The sequence below is a fragment of the Hyla sarda genome, chromosome 5 (assembly GCF_029499605.1).
Source record: "Hyla sarda isolate aHylSar1 chromosome 5, aHylSar1.hap1, whole genome shotgun sequence".
Taxonomy (NCBI): domain Eukaryota; kingdom Metazoa; phylum Chordata; class Amphibia; order Anura; family Hylidae; genus Hyla; species Hyla sarda.
Window position 1 is genome coordinate 286,289,916 of NC_079193.1, and position 17,723 is coordinate 286,307,638.

The following is a 17,723-nucleotide window of genomic DNA, read 5'->3' on the forward strand; positions in this document are numbered from 1 at the left end:
GCTTTCGCAGACAACTTATTATTTTTAGTCACTAACCCAGCATCCTCTCTTCCCTCCCTGGAAGACACTTTGCATCATTACGGCCTCACCTGGAATATGCTGTTCAGTTTTGGTCGCCTGTTCATAAAAGGGACACTGCGGAGTTGGAAAGGGTGCAGAGACGCGCGACTAAACTAATATGGGGCATGGAACATCTTAGCTATGAGGAGCGATTAAAGGAGTTACAATTGTTTAGTCTTGAGAAGAGACGTTTAAGGGGGGATATGATAAACGTATATAAGTATATAAATGGCCCATACAAAAAATCTGGAGAAAAACTGTTCCAGGTTAAACCCCCCCAAAGGACGAGGGGGCACTCCCTCCGTCTGAAGAAGAAAAGGTGTTACGCCTAGCACTCCGGGTCCCCGCTCCTCCCCGGAGCGCTCACGGCGTCTTTCTCCCTGCAGCGCCCCGGTCAGTCCCGCTGACCGGGAGCGCTGCACTGTCATGGCCGTCGGGGATGCGATTCGCACAGCGGGACGCGCCCGCTCGCGAATCGCATCCCAGGTCACTTACCCGTCCCGGTCCCCTGCTGTCTTGTGCTGGCACGCGCGGCTCCGCTCTCTAGGGCGCGCGCGCGCCAGCTCTCTGAGACTTAAAGTGCCAGTGCACCAATGATTGGTGCCTGGCCCAATTAGCTTAATTGGCTTCCATCTGCTCCCTGGCTATATCTGATCTCCTCCCTTGCACTCCCTTGCCGGATCTTGTTGCCTTGTGCCAGTGAAAGCGTTTAGTGTGTCCAAAGCCTGTGTACCTGAACTTCTGCTATCCATCCTGACTACGAACCTTGCCGCCTGCCCCCGACCTTCTGCTACGTCTGACCTTGCCTCTGCCTAGTCCTTCTGTCCCACGCCTTCTCAGCAGTCAGCGAGGTTGAGCCATTGCTAGTGGATACAACCTGGTTGCTACGGCCGCAGCAAGACCATCCCGCTTTGCGGCGGGCTCTGGTGAAAACCAGTAGCCTCTTAGAACCGGTCCACTAGCACGGTCCACGGCAATCCCTCGCTGACACAGCGGATCCACAACCCGTAAGCCGAATCGTGACAGTAGATCCGGCCATGGATCCCGCTGAGGTGCCGCTGCCAAGTCTCGCTGACCTTACCACGGTGGTCGCTCAGCAATCGCAGCAAATTGCCCAACAAGGACAGCAGCTGTCGCAGTTGACCGCCACGTTACAGCAACTTCTGCCTCTGCTACAGCAGCAACCATCTCCTCCGCCAGCTCCTGCACCTCCTCCGCAGCGAGTGGCCGCTCCTAGCCTCCGCTTGTCCCTGCCGGACAAATTTGATGGGGACTCCAGACTCTGCCATGGATTTTTGTCTCAGTGTTCCCTGCATATGGAGATGTTGTCGGACTTGTTTCCTTCTGAACGGTCTAAGGTGGCGTTCGTAGTAAGCCTTCTTTCAGGAAAGGCCTTGTCTTGGGCCACACCGCTCTGGGACCGCAATGATCCTGCCACAGCCACAGTCCAGGCCTTCTTCGCTGAAGTCCGGAGTGTCTTCGAGGAGCCAGCCCGAGCTTCTTCTGCCGAGACTGCCCTGTTGAACCTGGTCCAGGGTAATTCTTCAGTGGGCGAGTACGCCATCCAATTTCGTACTCTTGCTTCCGAGTTATCATGGAATAACGAGGCTCTCTGCGCGACCTTTAAAAAAGGCCTATCCAGTCGCATCAAGGATGTGCTGGCCGCACGAGAGATTCCTGCCAACCTGCAAGAACTCATCCATTTAGCTACCCGCATTGACATGCGTTTTTCTGAGCGACACCAAGAGCTCCGCCAGGAAAAAGACTTAGATCTCTGGGCACCTCTCCCACTGTATCCGTTGCAATCTACGCCTGGGCCTCCCGCCGAGGAGGCCATGCAAGTGGATAGGTCTCGCCTGACCCAGGAAGAGAGGAATCGCCGTAGGGAAGAAAATCTCTGTCTGTACTGTGCCAGTACCGAGCATTTCTTGGTCGATTGCCCTATCCGTCCTCCACGTCTGGGAAACGCACGCACGCACCCAGCTCACGTCGGTGTGGCGTCTCTTGGTTCCAAGTCTGCTCCTCCACGTCTCACGGTGCCCGTGCGGATTTCTCCTTCAGCCAACTCCTCCCTCTCAGCCGTGGCCTGCTTGGACTCCGGTGCCTCTGGAAATTTTATTTTGGAGTCGTTTGTTAATAAATTCCGCATCCCGGTGACCCGTCTCGTCAAGCCGCTCTACATTTCCGCGGTCAATGGAGTCAGACTGGATTGCACCGTGCGTTACCGCACAGAACCCCTCCTGATGTGTATTGGACCCCACCACGAAAGGATTGAGCTCTTCGTTCTCCCCAACTGTACCTCTGAGGTCCTCCTCGGTCTGCCGTGGCTCCGGCTTCATTCTCCCACCCTTGATTGGACCACCGGGGAGATCAAGAACTGGGACTCTGCCTGCCTTAGGAAGTGCCTCTCCCCCCCTCCCAGTCCCGTCAGGCAAGCCTCTGTGCCTCCTCATGGCTCCCGTCCTTGTGTCACCCTGCCCCGTGCCAAGCTTCACCCTCTGCCCTCCCTCCCCATTCCAACTCCTGCTGCACTGCCTGCCGTTGAGGAAACCCTCCATTCTTTCCCCGTGTCCTCATCCCAGGGGAGGCAGTTACCGGACAAAAAAAAGGGGAGACCTAAGGGGGGGGGTACTGTTACGCCTAGCGCTCCGGGTCCCCGCTTCTCCCCGGAGCGCTCACGGCGTCTTTCTCCCTGCAGCGCCCCGGTCAGTCCCGCTGACCGGGAGCGCTGCACTGTCATGGCCGTCGGGGATGCGATTCGCACAGCGGGACGCGCCCGCTCGCGAATCGCATCCCAGGTCACTTACCCGTCCCGGTCCCCTGCTGTCTTGTGCTGGCGCGCGCGGCTCCGCTCTCTAGGGCGCGCGCGCGCCAGCTCTCTGAGACTTAAAGGGCCAGTGCACCAATGATTGGTGCCTGGCCCAATTAGCTTAATTGGCTTCCATCTGCTCCCTGGCTATATCTGATCTCCTCCCTTGCACTCCCTTGCCGGATCTTGTTGCCTTGTGCCAGTGAAAGCGTTTAGTGTGTCCAAAGCCTGTGTACCTGAACTTCTGCTATCCATCCTGACTACGAACCTTGCCGCCTGCCCCCGACCTTCTGCTACGTCTGACCTTGCCTCTGCCTAGTCCTTCTGTCCCACGCCTTCTCAGCAGTCAGCGAGGTTGAGCCGTTGCTAGTGGATACGACCTGGTTGCTACGGCCGCAGCAAGACCATCCCGCTTTGCGGCGGGCTCTGGTGAAAACCAGTAGCCTCTTAGAACCGGTCCACTAGCACGGTCCACGCCAATCCCTCGCTGACACAGCGGATCCACAACCCGTAAGCCGAATCGTGACAAAAGGTTTAGTCTAAAGGGGCGACACGCCTTCTTTACCGTGAGGACTGTGAATTTATGGAACGGTCTACCTCAGGAACTGGTCACAGCAGGAACAATTAACAGCTTTAAACAGGGTTAGATACATTCCTGGAACAAAATAACATTAATGCTTATGCAGAATTATAAAACTACATCCCTTTCCCTTATCCCCTTACACCCTTCACTTCAATTCCCTGGTTGGACTTGATGGACGTATGTCTTTTTTCAACCATACTAACTATGTAACTATGTAACTATGGCTCGCTATCAAACTTCAAGGTTAATTTAACGAAATCTGAGGTACTGGGGGTCTCCCTGGATCTGCGACTTCAATCTACCCTGAGGCAGTGCTCATCATTTGCATGGGCCCAGACAAGTATCCGCTATTTAGGTATCCAAGTCTCCGGAGAACTCCGGGACTTGTTCCACCTGAACTACACCCCTCTTCTATCAGAGGTGACCAGACTCATATCGTGGCTAGGTAGGAAAAACCTGATCCAAACCTATTTAATGCCAAAATTACTGTACTGTATGACTATGGTCCCGATTGCTCTCCCGAAGTCCTTTTTTACATCCTTGCGTACTCTTTTTACTAAATGTATATGGTGCAACAAAAGGCCCCGCTTAGCGCACTCATTGTTGATAAAGCCCAGGGACATAGGTGGTATTGGCCTGCCGGACCCCTTCACCTATTACAAAGCCATCCTGCTCCAGAGGTGGGCGGAGCTGGCAGACCCCGGCCCCCCGTCCGTCCTCTGGGAGCTGTCCACAATGTTGCACCCAGGCTCGCTAATCAAGGACCTATGGAACCCTCCGCCCCGTACATCTCGACACGCTGCCTTCTAACCAATGCTCCGGGGTATCTTCAAGGTATGGTCAACTCTATCCACTACTCTTGCCCCAGCACCCTCACCTCTCATGCCTGCATCGTTGATACCCTGCCTATCAGGCTGAGACATCCCGAATTATCAGTCAATGTGGGATAGACTCCGCCACACACGTTTGTCCTCCCTAATTGACTCAAATGGACACATAGATCACACGAATGTTGCTCCGTTACTAGACACCTACCCCATGTCTTTCCTGCACCGTGCCCACATGACAGCTTGTTGCAAGAAAGCAGACACTAACGTTGACAGTAACCTACGAACATCCCTTACCGACTTAGAATCTCTACTAATCATAGACACCACCCGCAGGTTGAGAATATCCACACTGTATAACCTCATAAGGGATCCCAGGGGCCTCACCAAACCATCCTTCCTACTTGCCTGGGAAAGAGAGTTGGGTGTCTCCCTATCCAAGTCTGAGTCTGCATCGATTTTACGTAATAGTCATGGTTTCTCTAGGTGTGTGCGACTTCAGGAGAATGCCTTCAAACTGACTTCCATGGCAACCCACTGTCCTGCTCTGCCATTGGTCAGAATCAGTTCTAACTAATGGCAGGGGATAGGAGGAGATCGCAGCTCTGCGACCTCACTCCTAGCCCTCAAGATGATCGGGGCTGTCCCTGACAGCTCCGATCATCGCTATTTTCCGGGTGATCGGGTCACCAGAGACCCGATCAGCCCGGAATAGCAGAAAATCGCATGTCTGAATTGACATGCGATTTTCTGCGATCACCGACATGGGGGGGTCTCAGGACCCCCCTGGGCGATGTGCTGGGGGGGCCTGCTGAATGATTTCAGCAGGCATCCCGGTCCGGTCCCCAACCAGCTAGCATTGGGGACCGGAATTCCCACGGGTGTATGCATACACCCCACATCCTTAAGGACTCGGGATGCAGGGCGTATGCATACGCCCGGCGTCCTGAACAGGTTAAACATCAGTTACTTAATCTATGCTTCTTATTCCATCAAGTTATACTATACTTCATAGGCCCTAATTTTATTGGTAAACCCACTGAATTGTTATAGTTCTCAAAATAGTTACATGACAAATTTCCCTGCATTTATGTTTATCCATTAAATGACTCTCCAAAGATTCAAACATGAGGAACAGTAGGAGTGAGAACATCTTTGTCTCCTTAGAGAGCGGACGGGTCTTCCCAGACTTTCAGCAAACCCAAAAGGGATTATCTGATTCAGTTTACTGTATCTCTTTCTACTCCATTTCAATTTAAAAACATTATTTATAGAAAGCATGTCTTAGTGATCAGAAGATCTCCCGCAGAGCACAACCATAATGATTGCCACTTTTCATTATCCTCACAACAACTTTGTACTCTGTTATTGAGAGACCATGCAATAATATGTTATTGAGAGACCATGCAACAAAATCCATGGTAGCCCTACAGGGTTACAGTTACAACTGATAGGTTGAGTTCACACACAGAATTTTGGGCTTCGTTTTAAGCCTCATCTTTGCCAGTAGTTTTACCAAAACCAGGAGTGGAAATTAGAGATGAGCGAACTTACAGTAAATTCGATTCGTCACGAACTTCTCGGCTCGGAGCTGGAAAAGGTGGATACAGTCCTAGGAGACTCTTTCCTAGGACTGTATCCACTTTTTCCAGCCCACCGGAGCACCGGAAAGCTGAACTCATTTATGCAGGAAAAGTCAGCAACCGCCGAGCTGAGAAGTTCGGGTCCAATTGAATTTACTGTAAGTTCGCTCCTCTCTAGTGGAAATAACACAGTAAAAAACATTTTGTACTTTGGACTACTTGTTTTGGTAAAAATACAGAAAGAAATGAGGGTCGAAGTGAAGCCCGAAATAGGGACCAAAACGCTGCGTGTGAATCCGGTCTTTTTGTCCTAGCTGTGCTGAATCTGTTAAAGAGGATCAAAAATAAAAACAGAGCTATTTTATTTTTTCCAACAACAGCATCACACCTGTCCTCAGTTTGTGTGTGGTATTAAAACTTGGCTTTGTTCACTTTAATAGAACTGACCTGCAATACCACACATGAATTGCCTATATGTGTGTACTACAACGGAAACTAGCATTATGCTTTCCATTTATATTTTCAGCTAAAATGAATTACAATTGTATTGAAATACATTGTGCAAAAGAGGTCTAATGTTAAGCTTTACAGGGGTTGTCCTGTAAAAATTAACTTATCTCCTATCCACAGGATAAGTATCTGATCACAAGGGTCCAACCACTGGGACCCCACATTATCTTCTGGACAGGACCCTGGGTCTCACTGAGAGCATGTGCAGTAGACCACACAGTCTACTGTGCAGTAGTGTGCCACACTCCATTCATTTGTATGAAAGTGCTGGAGATGCACGAGTCCAGCACTTCTGCATCTCCAGCGCTCCTATATAAATTAATAGAACATGAGTTGGGGTCCCAAATCATGTGGGGTCCCAGCGGTCGGATCCCCGCTTTTAGATACCTACAAGATATTGATAAATTCATTTTTACCCACAACCTTTTTATGAGTTATAGAAGCTTAAAACAAATATGAGGATTAATAGAAATGCACCCATCATTGATCCTGTAAATAAAACTGTCTAATTCTAAGAATTTGGGGACTGCACTTTGAATGACTTATAAAGGTTTTCCAGTGGTGAACTATTTCAAATACAATCTATTAAGGATTATTTAGTAGCTTAGCTAAATCACACAAGGGACCTGTATTGTTATACTGACATATCTGCGTAATGCTTGGTGATTATTAGTAAATGTGTCTAAATGTTTTATGAAAAGAACTTTACATAGATCTCTGCGAATGGTTTACAGACTTCATATGGATGAGGTATCGATAGACAAACATGACCTCTAACCTAATACAATAGCAATAGTAAATAACAATGCCTGGGGCTTGTACAACATTCTGTAATATCCATCAGCAGTACCACATGGTAAATATATTCATTTAGTGTAATTATTTATTAAGATAAGTCAGGCTTAATTATTATTAATGTGCACTACATGACTGGTGAGGTTTGTTTGCAGGTCAATTGCTTTGTAATATGTTTTGGGGGCTCTATTTATTTGTATGCTTCTGTTTTTTATAGTACCGGTGTTCCATTAAATCTGACTTGGATACCTAGATCAACAACCATGCCGACCTGAAAGAATGTTTCAATAGTCGGCTTGTTTATTTTTTTTTCTCCGGTTTTGAATGCAGCTAAATAAAATAATAGATAATTCTCTCATAATTAGTTACTAAGGATACTTTTGATGGCCCTGGTAATGGAAGAATGTGTGAAAGCACATTGAATTGGACAAAGCAAACTGAAGTAGAAATAAGTGGCATTGCAGAACATTTGGACACATTTCAAACAGCAGATTGATTTGAAAACATTTAAAAATTGTCTAGACCCATACATCGTTCCAAGAGCTGTGTTGTGCCATGTGAAATTACAAAATGTCCAACTAAGTTCTAATCTTTATCCACAATTTGTTCCATTTAACTGTTACAAGCACAAACCGTGTTGACCTAAACTTAATCTTTCAAGGAGAATTCAAAGAATGTGTCTTAATCAACACTTTGGTAAAGTAGCTAAAGCTAAAAGTAATGTTATATATATATGGTAGCTTTTTTTTTAAGGACTTTAGCACCCTCAAAATGAAGAGAAAAAACTAAATGAAGGGATTCTGGTTCTGAAGATAGAGATGAAACTCTATGACTCTTTTCAGTCACTTGCAGACCCAATAGAGAACACTTGGTCATTGCTTAAAGGAAGTGCATTTTCATTCCAATATTTTAAAGCCATACTTTACTGTAATTGTTAACAGTAAACTATTGACTTAAGATTTTATGTTGTTTTTTTCTAAAAAAGTGATATGAACTGGATATTAGGAATTTTGTTATTGTGGGTAGCCTCCTTGACAATTGGCAATAAGCCATAATTGGGCATAGAGAAAAATATTGCCTTCATTAAACCATCAGAGTTGAGAAACATCACCACGTATACACTATTTCACTCATAGGAAGAGGATCAGCTCCATTCTTGGTGGATCTGGACTATCTATATATAAAAGTGAAGCTCACCGCAGACACAGTCCTGCATTGACCCGGCTCGGTCAATCTACTGGTGGCCCACTCCTGCCCGTGATTTTAATCCCGGAAATAAGGCTGTGATGATTTTATGAACGACGATCTGTTTTCACTTTTTGCCTTAGATGGTCAGGTATACTTTTAAAAATCGTAAATGTTATTCTGAATAGGATTTCCCCAATTAAATGTATAATAATGTATGATCTATTTATGAAGCCAGACAAGAATTCAGTATCCATGTTACTGACCTGGGAAAACATTCTACATCTGCTGAGATACAGATTTGTGTTTGTTTCCTCTCTTGAGATAGACCAGTTATGTAAAAAAAAAATAAGTTAATCCCAGCAGACTTCCAGTGATCACAGACAGCTAGAGTAGCCATACTCAATGTAACACACTATATACAGTATATATTGTTCATGAACGTATAAATCCTACAAATCCTTATCACCAAGGCTCCAATGTTTCAATGCCAACATAGAATATGTTAAAATTCACAACTCTCCTAAAACTAACATATACATAGCTATACTATAAACAGTATTGCCACAGTGAAGCCTATCTATTATCTGATAACTAAGACTAAGCAGGTGTAAGCATTTTATTATCAGGAGAATTAGATTGTTAACCATTACCTTGCCTTCATATTTGGGAAAGCACGAAGGCATACATCTACAACAAACAGTCAGCTATACCTAACCGTATTGAAAGTGCTAACAATTGAGTCCAATAATGTTTTACATTGATACAAACCCTTTCATATCTTCAGAAGAGAACCCTGTTGCCACTCTAATGCATTGAACACATCCTCTTCCCTCACCTACTTTCACCCCGACCTAGTATATTGTTAGCCTTCACGGACAAGGTCTTCCCTTCCACTGTATCAGCCTGTCATTTCTTTTTTTATGTGACGCCTATTGTATTTGATTTATAGGTTAATAATGATGGATGTTTGTCTTTTTTTAACCTTATTATGTTACCATGTTATGAACTATGATTTTATGTTATAATATGCATTTGATCCCTTATCCTATCGACAATGCCCTAGAATTAAGGGTGCTCTAAAAATAAAAAATAAAATAAATATAAATATTATTAATAATAATAATAACAAAAACAATAATAATAACATTTTAATGAATGGACAAGGCTGGAGGCGGATTTTCAAACTGATAATCTTCCTAGAGCCCTGTTTAGTTGCTATCCAGTTTTGCTTAAGGTGGCCATATGCCTTCAATAACTGTTGGCAAAACTCTCTTTTGGCTGACAGATATCACTCTGAAAAACTTGAACGTTCACCTCTACCAAATGTTTATATATTCTTAGTATGAGAGGTAAAGTAAGCTGCCACCCTAGGGTCAGGCAGTGGAATTCCAACATGTCCAACCCTAACATAATCTGTAAGGGGGAGAGTCGGGAGGTCCTTATACACATCAGTCTATGGCCAGTTTTGTTAAAGTTGGCAGATTTGTCCAACTTTTGGCTAAAGTGTATGGGGCCTTTAATCCAGGTACTTACCCAGTTAGCTATGATAAAGTCAATTCTTAGCCTACCATATTTTGTATTGTGGTTTTTATATCTTTTTACAAACCTTAGTCTATAGGTTGGAGCTTGTAGAATTCTCCACCTGGGGCTTAGGGCATTTTATCCTAAGTGACAGAGTCCATGTAACTAATGCTGGCAAATGTAAACCATAAGGGAAATCATACCCCTTGATAAAAGGTTTAGACAAAGTTCTTCCTATATTGCCTCTTTCTCTTTCAGAAAAAAACGATTTCTCATCTATTTCCTGTTTCTCAGACTTATTGTAATGGTATTAAGTATGGTAGAGAATAAAAAGCAATGAATTTGAGGTATGTTTTACGTGACATTAAAATCTAGGCAAAAGTAGTTTGTTGTGATACAAATATGGCTTTATAGGGGTAATTTTTTGTGTTTTCTTTAGGATAATTTCTGTTCAATAAGGAACTTTTAGACATTTTCTGTGGTAAAAAAAAACAGCGGGTGCTCACATTTACACACAGATGGGGCACAGCCTGTGTTTTCTATAGAAGCTTATACTTGAAGAAACAGTGATACATTTGCTAGTTGGTAAAGCAACAGCTATCCCGATCCCAAAGGAGCTCTTTTTTTTAACTATTGATGCTTAAATCCATTTTGGTAACATGGTAAGAAACATATTACTATGACAATATTAATAAACAGTCTTGATATTTGAGATAACAGTAAACTGAGTGAAATCAGAGTATGACATTAACATACACATGAGATGGTATCTTGCTAATATCTTGCCTGTCCTGAATCTACCAATAAATATGCATGCTTGGCTAATACTTTGCCAATGTGAAGGTATATTCTCAGGAACATGGTAACTTGATTATAAAATCCTGTTCACTCTCTCTCTCATTCTGCTTGCATAAGTTTTTGTTTCCACACCAGGGTATGATACAGTGTTTTCCTGACATTATCTTAATCAGATTGTCCCCAGGTAATAGCAAAAATACAGTTTTTGAAACAATTTTCGAGTCTTAAAGAGAATGTGTCAGCTGTTTTGATCCCTTAAATCTTCTTACTAGAGATGAGCGAATCAATTTAGCACAAGTGAGATTTGGTATGAATTTCACAAAATATCTGGATTGGTTGAAATCAAAACTTTTAGTGATTAATTTCATCCTTTCTTTTGTACACCCCTTGAGTAAGATACTGTATGCATCACAGCTTCCATGAACTTCATTGGGATTGAATCCTGTGGGTCCTGGTATAAAACTTGAGGGCAGGAGCAAGTGAGTGCACACTATTATTGCTGGTCCCTCAAATCCCGTGCACCCCTGCACCACAGAGCACTCAGCATACCCTTGCCCTTTGCTTATATGTCCCAGCAAAAACTGCCCTGAACCAGTTTTACAAAAGTTTGTCTGATGTCTGTTGTGTAGTGGAGCGAGGAGTCAAACACTAGAGTCATGCTGTGTGCAGCCCCTAGTATCTCATGCCTGGCTATGCTCCCACTGACTCCTCCCCCCACCATAAATGTATGTCCTCTTGACGGTGCAACGGGTACAGTGATATAGCGACTGATGTGCCAAGCGGCGCTCAGGTCCACCCTAAAAGTAAGGAGGACTTAGCGACTTCAGTCAACTAAAAGACCAGTTACACTACACAGCCATCTTTGGGGTGCACAATACGCTGCTTGCCTGTACCCCATATAGTGTCCACCTGTGCCCTGTGCAAAGATAATAGCACACCAAGTGTACTGTACTTACTCCAGTATTATACTTGAGGGCATATACTGTCTGACTCAAGTCCATAGAGCCAAACTGTAAAATACCTTGTATTGTACTGCTAGATTTATCTATAGTACCCTAGAGTGTAATTATGCCATTCAGGAGCATAGAAAAGCTAGTAAGAATGTCTCACCTAGCTTTCCCAGACACCAAAATGGCATATTTGCTTAGTATAGAAACCACATGGCCACCATTCCTAGCCTATGTTTGCTGGAGCAAGTGGGATTGGACACATATTGCAGCAGCGGGCAGAAAAGGAACACACACAGGGGTAATGGTCAGAAATTTATTGGAAGTGGGTGGGAGTAAGATTAAACAAACAGTTCAGTGCAGAGCTCTATTCTACACCTGGCTCAGCTGCTCAGTGTTCTGTAGAGGAGCAGAGACTGTAGTATATTGTATAGGAGCAGGAGTCCCTGCTCCTGTACATACTTCATATGCACTTCTGATTAAGGATCCTTATTTGATATCCATATTCACTGAATCAGACCAAAAACAAATATTGGAAGATTTCATCATCTCTACTGCTGACAGTTCAGTATAGAGGTTCATGAAAGGTGTTAAAATATTCCTTAAATTCTGATTAAGCATATCAGGCACTGCGGTTGCAAGTGACCAAGAGGTAGACCCTTTATGCTAAGAACCTAGAACATTAAGTGCTTCTCTGGTCACTTCTATTATCTAGAATCCAGTTCTAACATTCAGAGCCAGGAGACCATTAGAGTTGTCACTCAGAGCTGAGAGAATTGGCAGGGAAGTGCTCAGTACAGAGTAGCCACTTAGCATGAAGTATTAACCTTCTCGGAACTTGCAATAGAGGTGTCCAAACAGCTTCAAGACATTTTTAAGTCATGCAACCTTACAGAATTACTTTAGCAGTAGACTTCCAGTGCTGTGAATGTATGGCACATAGTTCCAAAAGTTAGGATTTGGTCATGAACAGAAGAAAGGCAGAATGATTAAAGTCAGTATGAAATAAAATTGATATTATGGCCATAGGTGATAATATAATACTGACATTGCTTTTCACATACAGTGGTAGATTTAGTAAAACCAGTGTTTCATGTGCCAGTCTTAAACCAAAGTATGTTATATCAAATAGCATTGATAGTCAAGTGATATAATTTTTCCTCTTCCTCTCTAATCTTTTCATCTCCTGTGGCCTGAATTTTGCTGGTTTTCTAATGCTGTCTTTGCCTATTGATTTTGTACTGTGCCAAAACATAGGTTTTACCCATAGCCTGTTTCCTGACGTTGCATTTGTCTTCATATTTTGTACCACACTACTTTATAGGCTGGCCCATGGTTTGTCCTGACTCTGTCTTTGCTTTTGTGATTATTTACATTATCTGGCTTGTCTGACTATTCTGACTACTCTCACAGCCCTGCACATAGTTCCGTGTAGGGATCATCCGAGGAGGTAGGAAAAGGGGTTTGGGGCAAGTGTTAGGTTGCACTCTTTTCCTACCCTAGACATGATGCTCAATATGACCTAACTGTTCATCTCTGTAAAATTCCCTTTAAGGTTAACGGGTACTCCGCCCCTAAACATCCTATCCCCTACCTAAAGGTGACCACCGGCACGTGGCATCCTGAACACGGAAGCTTGGACCTTCCATGTTCATGACATCATGCTACGCCCCCTCCATTCATGTCTATAATATAATGGCTAGTACAGAGACATGAATGGAGACATGAATGAAGGGGGCATGACGGCTGTGGCCATCCTTCATCTAGCTTGGAGTGAGGATCCTTTGGACAGGGGATAAGATGTTTAGGAGTGAAGTACCTCTAAGTTTTCACATAAATAATATAGCCAAAACATAATGTTGAACCAAAAGATGAGAATATAAGTTACAGTACATACACTGACGATTTTTCACAGCAGACTTGAACAAATGTACAAATTGACCTAAGGTACAGATTTTAAATCTGCAGCATGTCAATGTATGCTGCTAACACATTATGGATTTATGTAGTTCCCTATTGACTTAATTAGTTAAATTACATTACTCAATCAATTTGTATTTGTTGCGATTTTTCTTATGGAAACAATGAGGATCAGAAAAACAGCCGATTTGAAATACATAGCAAAAAACATATACTGTATGTAATCCACTTCCAAATACACAAAAAAAAAAAAATACCCAAATCTGCACAATTCTGCAGCATTTCTATTCCATGGAAACCATACCCTCCAGAATCATCTCCTTGCTTTGTCATAATGTTTAAACATCCAATTTTATTCAATTAAAGAAAACTGCTGGATGTGACAATATAGGCAAGGCAAGACAGGAACTTTTGAGGTATATTCATATGTAAGGGTTTAGGCGCATTTTGCCTCTTTTTTGTGTATTTCCTAGATAGAAAAAATAGCTTTCAAAATAAGTAGTGTTGTTTTTTAATGTGTAGTTCTGTTACCTAAATGTTACAGTTGTTAACCTGTTACTAATGTCGATGCTGCATTGCATTTAGTGCTGTCAAAACAGTTTAGTTTTTTTTGGCCTTTTCTTTTTGATTATGTATTCATCTAGAGGGCACAGGAAAAGCTGTTCTATGGTGCTGAACTAAAATAACACCTATCCACCCAAGAGCAACCAAACTGGAAGAATGCATTTATCGATAAATCTATATGAACTGCATCATATTTCCAACAAGAAGAACACATAAGCTGTAAGTAAAAAGGACATGCAGTTTTCTAATATAGCTTTGAACAGTTTAGTTGTGGTTCCCAACTACTTTTTATTGACTTTACTAAAATATACCCTTAGGGCTCATGCTCATATCTAGGGATGTATCTGCAGGGGATGAAGAGGCAGCAGTTGCACCCATGCATGGTGCTTGGAATAAACCATTATTATGAGTGGCACAAAGTAGATGGGGGCTCTGCTATAGCTTTTGCAATCTTGCCAGGATTGATAAAAATTTACAATTGGCCATGTTACGGCACAGTGCACCAGCTGTACATTCAGAGCCCAAGATGTGGTCTAGTTTCCATTCTCCTTTTAGAATTGGCAAAATGTGATCAGAGATTCTCCATCTTTAAATTGCATACACATAAAGCTTCAGCCTGATGAAGGCCATCTACCAGCCCAAAACATTCCAATATTGCTGGGCACTCATATGTCTGAAATAAACAAATAGACAAGCCCCCAAAAATCTCTATAGATGGAAAATCAAAAGAGTTATGGCTTTTAAACAATATATACATATGAACACACAAGCAAGTCAGTGAACTTAACTATGGCGCAGAATAAAAACATCCATTGTTTACATAGCTGGCTGTATTGTATTGCCCACTCGTAAACAATCATACAAGCTGGGTTCTGTTCACACCTGCATCAGTTATGGTTGCACAAAGCAATTTGTTTTTTTGCTATAAAAGCAGATATGAACAGAGCATTAGTCATCTAAACAACTTTATTTATTATTAATTTTCATTTATTTTAAAAACAGTTTTCAGGTAAGTATTATGTTGTGTTGTATTAAAATGATAAAATGTATAGAAAACTTATAAAATATATAAGGCATGCAGGTTACAGGTAGCCAGTCCTTAGCTTTTGTCTTATTTCTGCTTTTTTGATCACAACTAGGGATGAGGGAATTTTGTAAAAATTTTATTCGGCCGATTCCCCAAATTTTCCCCAAAAATTTGTTTCGGTATGAATTTATTCGCAGCAAATCGCTACTAACAACGGCTATTCCTGGCCTACAGATAGCCTCAATAGGGGAGTAGAACACTTTGCCTTGCTGTAACACGCATAGAGTGTGTGCTTGATTAGTGAAATAATACTGTTATTCAGTATGACATGCAGATCAGAGGCATCGCTATTAGATTCACTGTCGCAGAGTGACACAATGACACAGCCTGGAGGTGGCATCAGTATGAGGAGACCATATATTGGCTGAATGACACAGCGTGGAGGTGGCGGCAGCATGAGGAGACCATATAGTGGCTTAAAGACACAGCGTGGAGATGGTGGCAGCATGAGGAAACTGTATAGTGGCTGAATGACACAGTCTGGAGGTGGCGGCAGCATGAAGAGACGATATAGTGGTTGAATGACACAGGGTGGAGGTGGCGGCAGCATATAGTGGCTGAATGACACAGCCTGGAGTTGGCAGCAGCATGAGGAGAACATATAGTGGCTGAATGACACAGTCTGGAGTTAGCGGCAGCATGAGAAGAACATATAGTGGCTGAATGACACAGCGTGGAGGTGGCGGCAGCATGAGGGGACCATTTAGTGGCTGAATGACACTGTGTGGAGGTGGCGGCAGCATGAGGAGACAATATAGTGGCTGAATAACACAGCGTGGAGGTGGCGGCAGCACGAGGAGACCATATAGTGCCTGAATGACACAGCCTGGAGTTGGCGGCAGCATGAGGAGATCATATAGTGGCTGAATGACAAAGCCTGGAAGTGGCAGCAGCATGATGAGAACATATGGTGGCAGTATGGGACAGCTTGGAGCTGGCATCAGCATGAGGAGAACATGTGGTGGCAGATTAAGACAGCCTGGAGGTGGCATCAGCATGAGGAGAACATATGATGGAAGAATGAGACAGCTTGGAGGTGGCAGCAGCAGCATCAGGAGTCCTGAAAGTGACCCGTCGACAGAGTTGTGCGGTGGGTGGCAATAGCAGTACCCGGTGACGAAGGTGTGTGAGAAAAGGAGAACTTGGCATCAGATGTGTGGCATCAGGCGGGTGGCAGGATCAGAAAAGTAGCTGAGGCAGGTAGGCAGAAGAAAACGTTCTCTGTTGTAAAAGTGTTAGTGTGCACAAGTAAGTATTGAGGATATGCATTCTGTAAAATGTAACTTTTAATGTTATGCTTAGGATAAAATACATGGACGCCACATTTTTTTTTTATCAAATAAAAGGAAAGGTTTGCAAAAAACACCATGTGCCACTTACACCACCAAGTATTGATGTGATGCATAGACCTCTAAAAGGTGAAAGGGAACGTATGGTCCATTGTAACCGATGGGGGGTAAAAACTTCCCCTGTAAGGCCCTACTCTCACATTATTAAAGGGGTTATCCACCATAAGGTGATTTTAGTATGTACCTGGCAGACAGTAATGGACATGCTTAGGAAGGATCTGCGCTTGTCTTGGGGATAAATGTTGTGACATTACCATAATACTGTGGCTAGATTTTTGTGAACTGGTATTTCCTTTTTGAGTTTTCTTCTTTGCTTACTAATCCCATTATTCAATTTTCCTCCCCCTCACACATCAACCATCCCACCCATTGAAACATAAGTGAGCTGCATCCATTTAAAAGACCTGTGGTTTTCAATCAGGGTGCCTACAGCTGTTGTATTAGTTTCAGATTGCTCTCTCTCCCACCAAGTGAGCCCTCCACCCATTGAAGCAGACAGGCTCCCTGTCATCAGCTGACTAGTGAGTCAGGTCTCAATTGCATTGCAACCTGGGAAAAATCTTAGACAACAGTCATTTTGTGTGCTGTTAAAAATAAATATTGCGGTGAAAATCACAGAAGAATTGTGAGAAAACCGTCACACATGTACTGACACTATATTATGACCTACACTAACTTTACAGCCCCTGTAGCATAGTAAAATAAAATAAAAATGCCTGGAATACCCCTTTAAATCCCTTTTTGGCAGTGTTACTCGCCCTAAAAAGGGCGGCTCCACACAGGAACCTCTCCCTATTTCCACCTACAAACACTGCCATTTCCCAGGGTTTTTAGGTGGAAATAGGGATTGGTTCCTTTGATTGGTCGCCCTTTTTAAGATAAGTAAAATTTTCTTCCAAAAGGTGGAAGGGAACAACAAACGTATTGTCCATTGTAGCAGGGTAGCAGGAGGGAATAAAATCTTACCCTGTAAGGCCCTACTCTCGCCCTATTAATTCCCTTCTTAGCGAATGTTACTGACCCTAAAAAGGGTGGTCCCACACAGGAAATTCTCTCTTTTTCCATCTAAAAACCCTGGGAAATGGCAGTGTTTGTATGGGGAAATAGGGAGAGGTTCAAGTGTGGGGCTGCCCTTTTTAGGGTAAGTAACACTTGCCAAGAAGGGAATTAATAGTGCAAGAG

The 17,723-nt window shown here is 43.6% G+C and overlaps 1 protein-coding gene across 15 annotated transcripts in view; it reads right to left on the reverse strand.

The window, feature by feature from the left end:
• ST18 (ST18 C2H2C-type zinc finger transcription factor) overlaps window positions 1–17,723 on the reverse strand; it is a 445,260-nt gene that overhangs the window by 215,531 nt on the left and 212,006 nt on the right. The window lies entirely within an intron of this gene.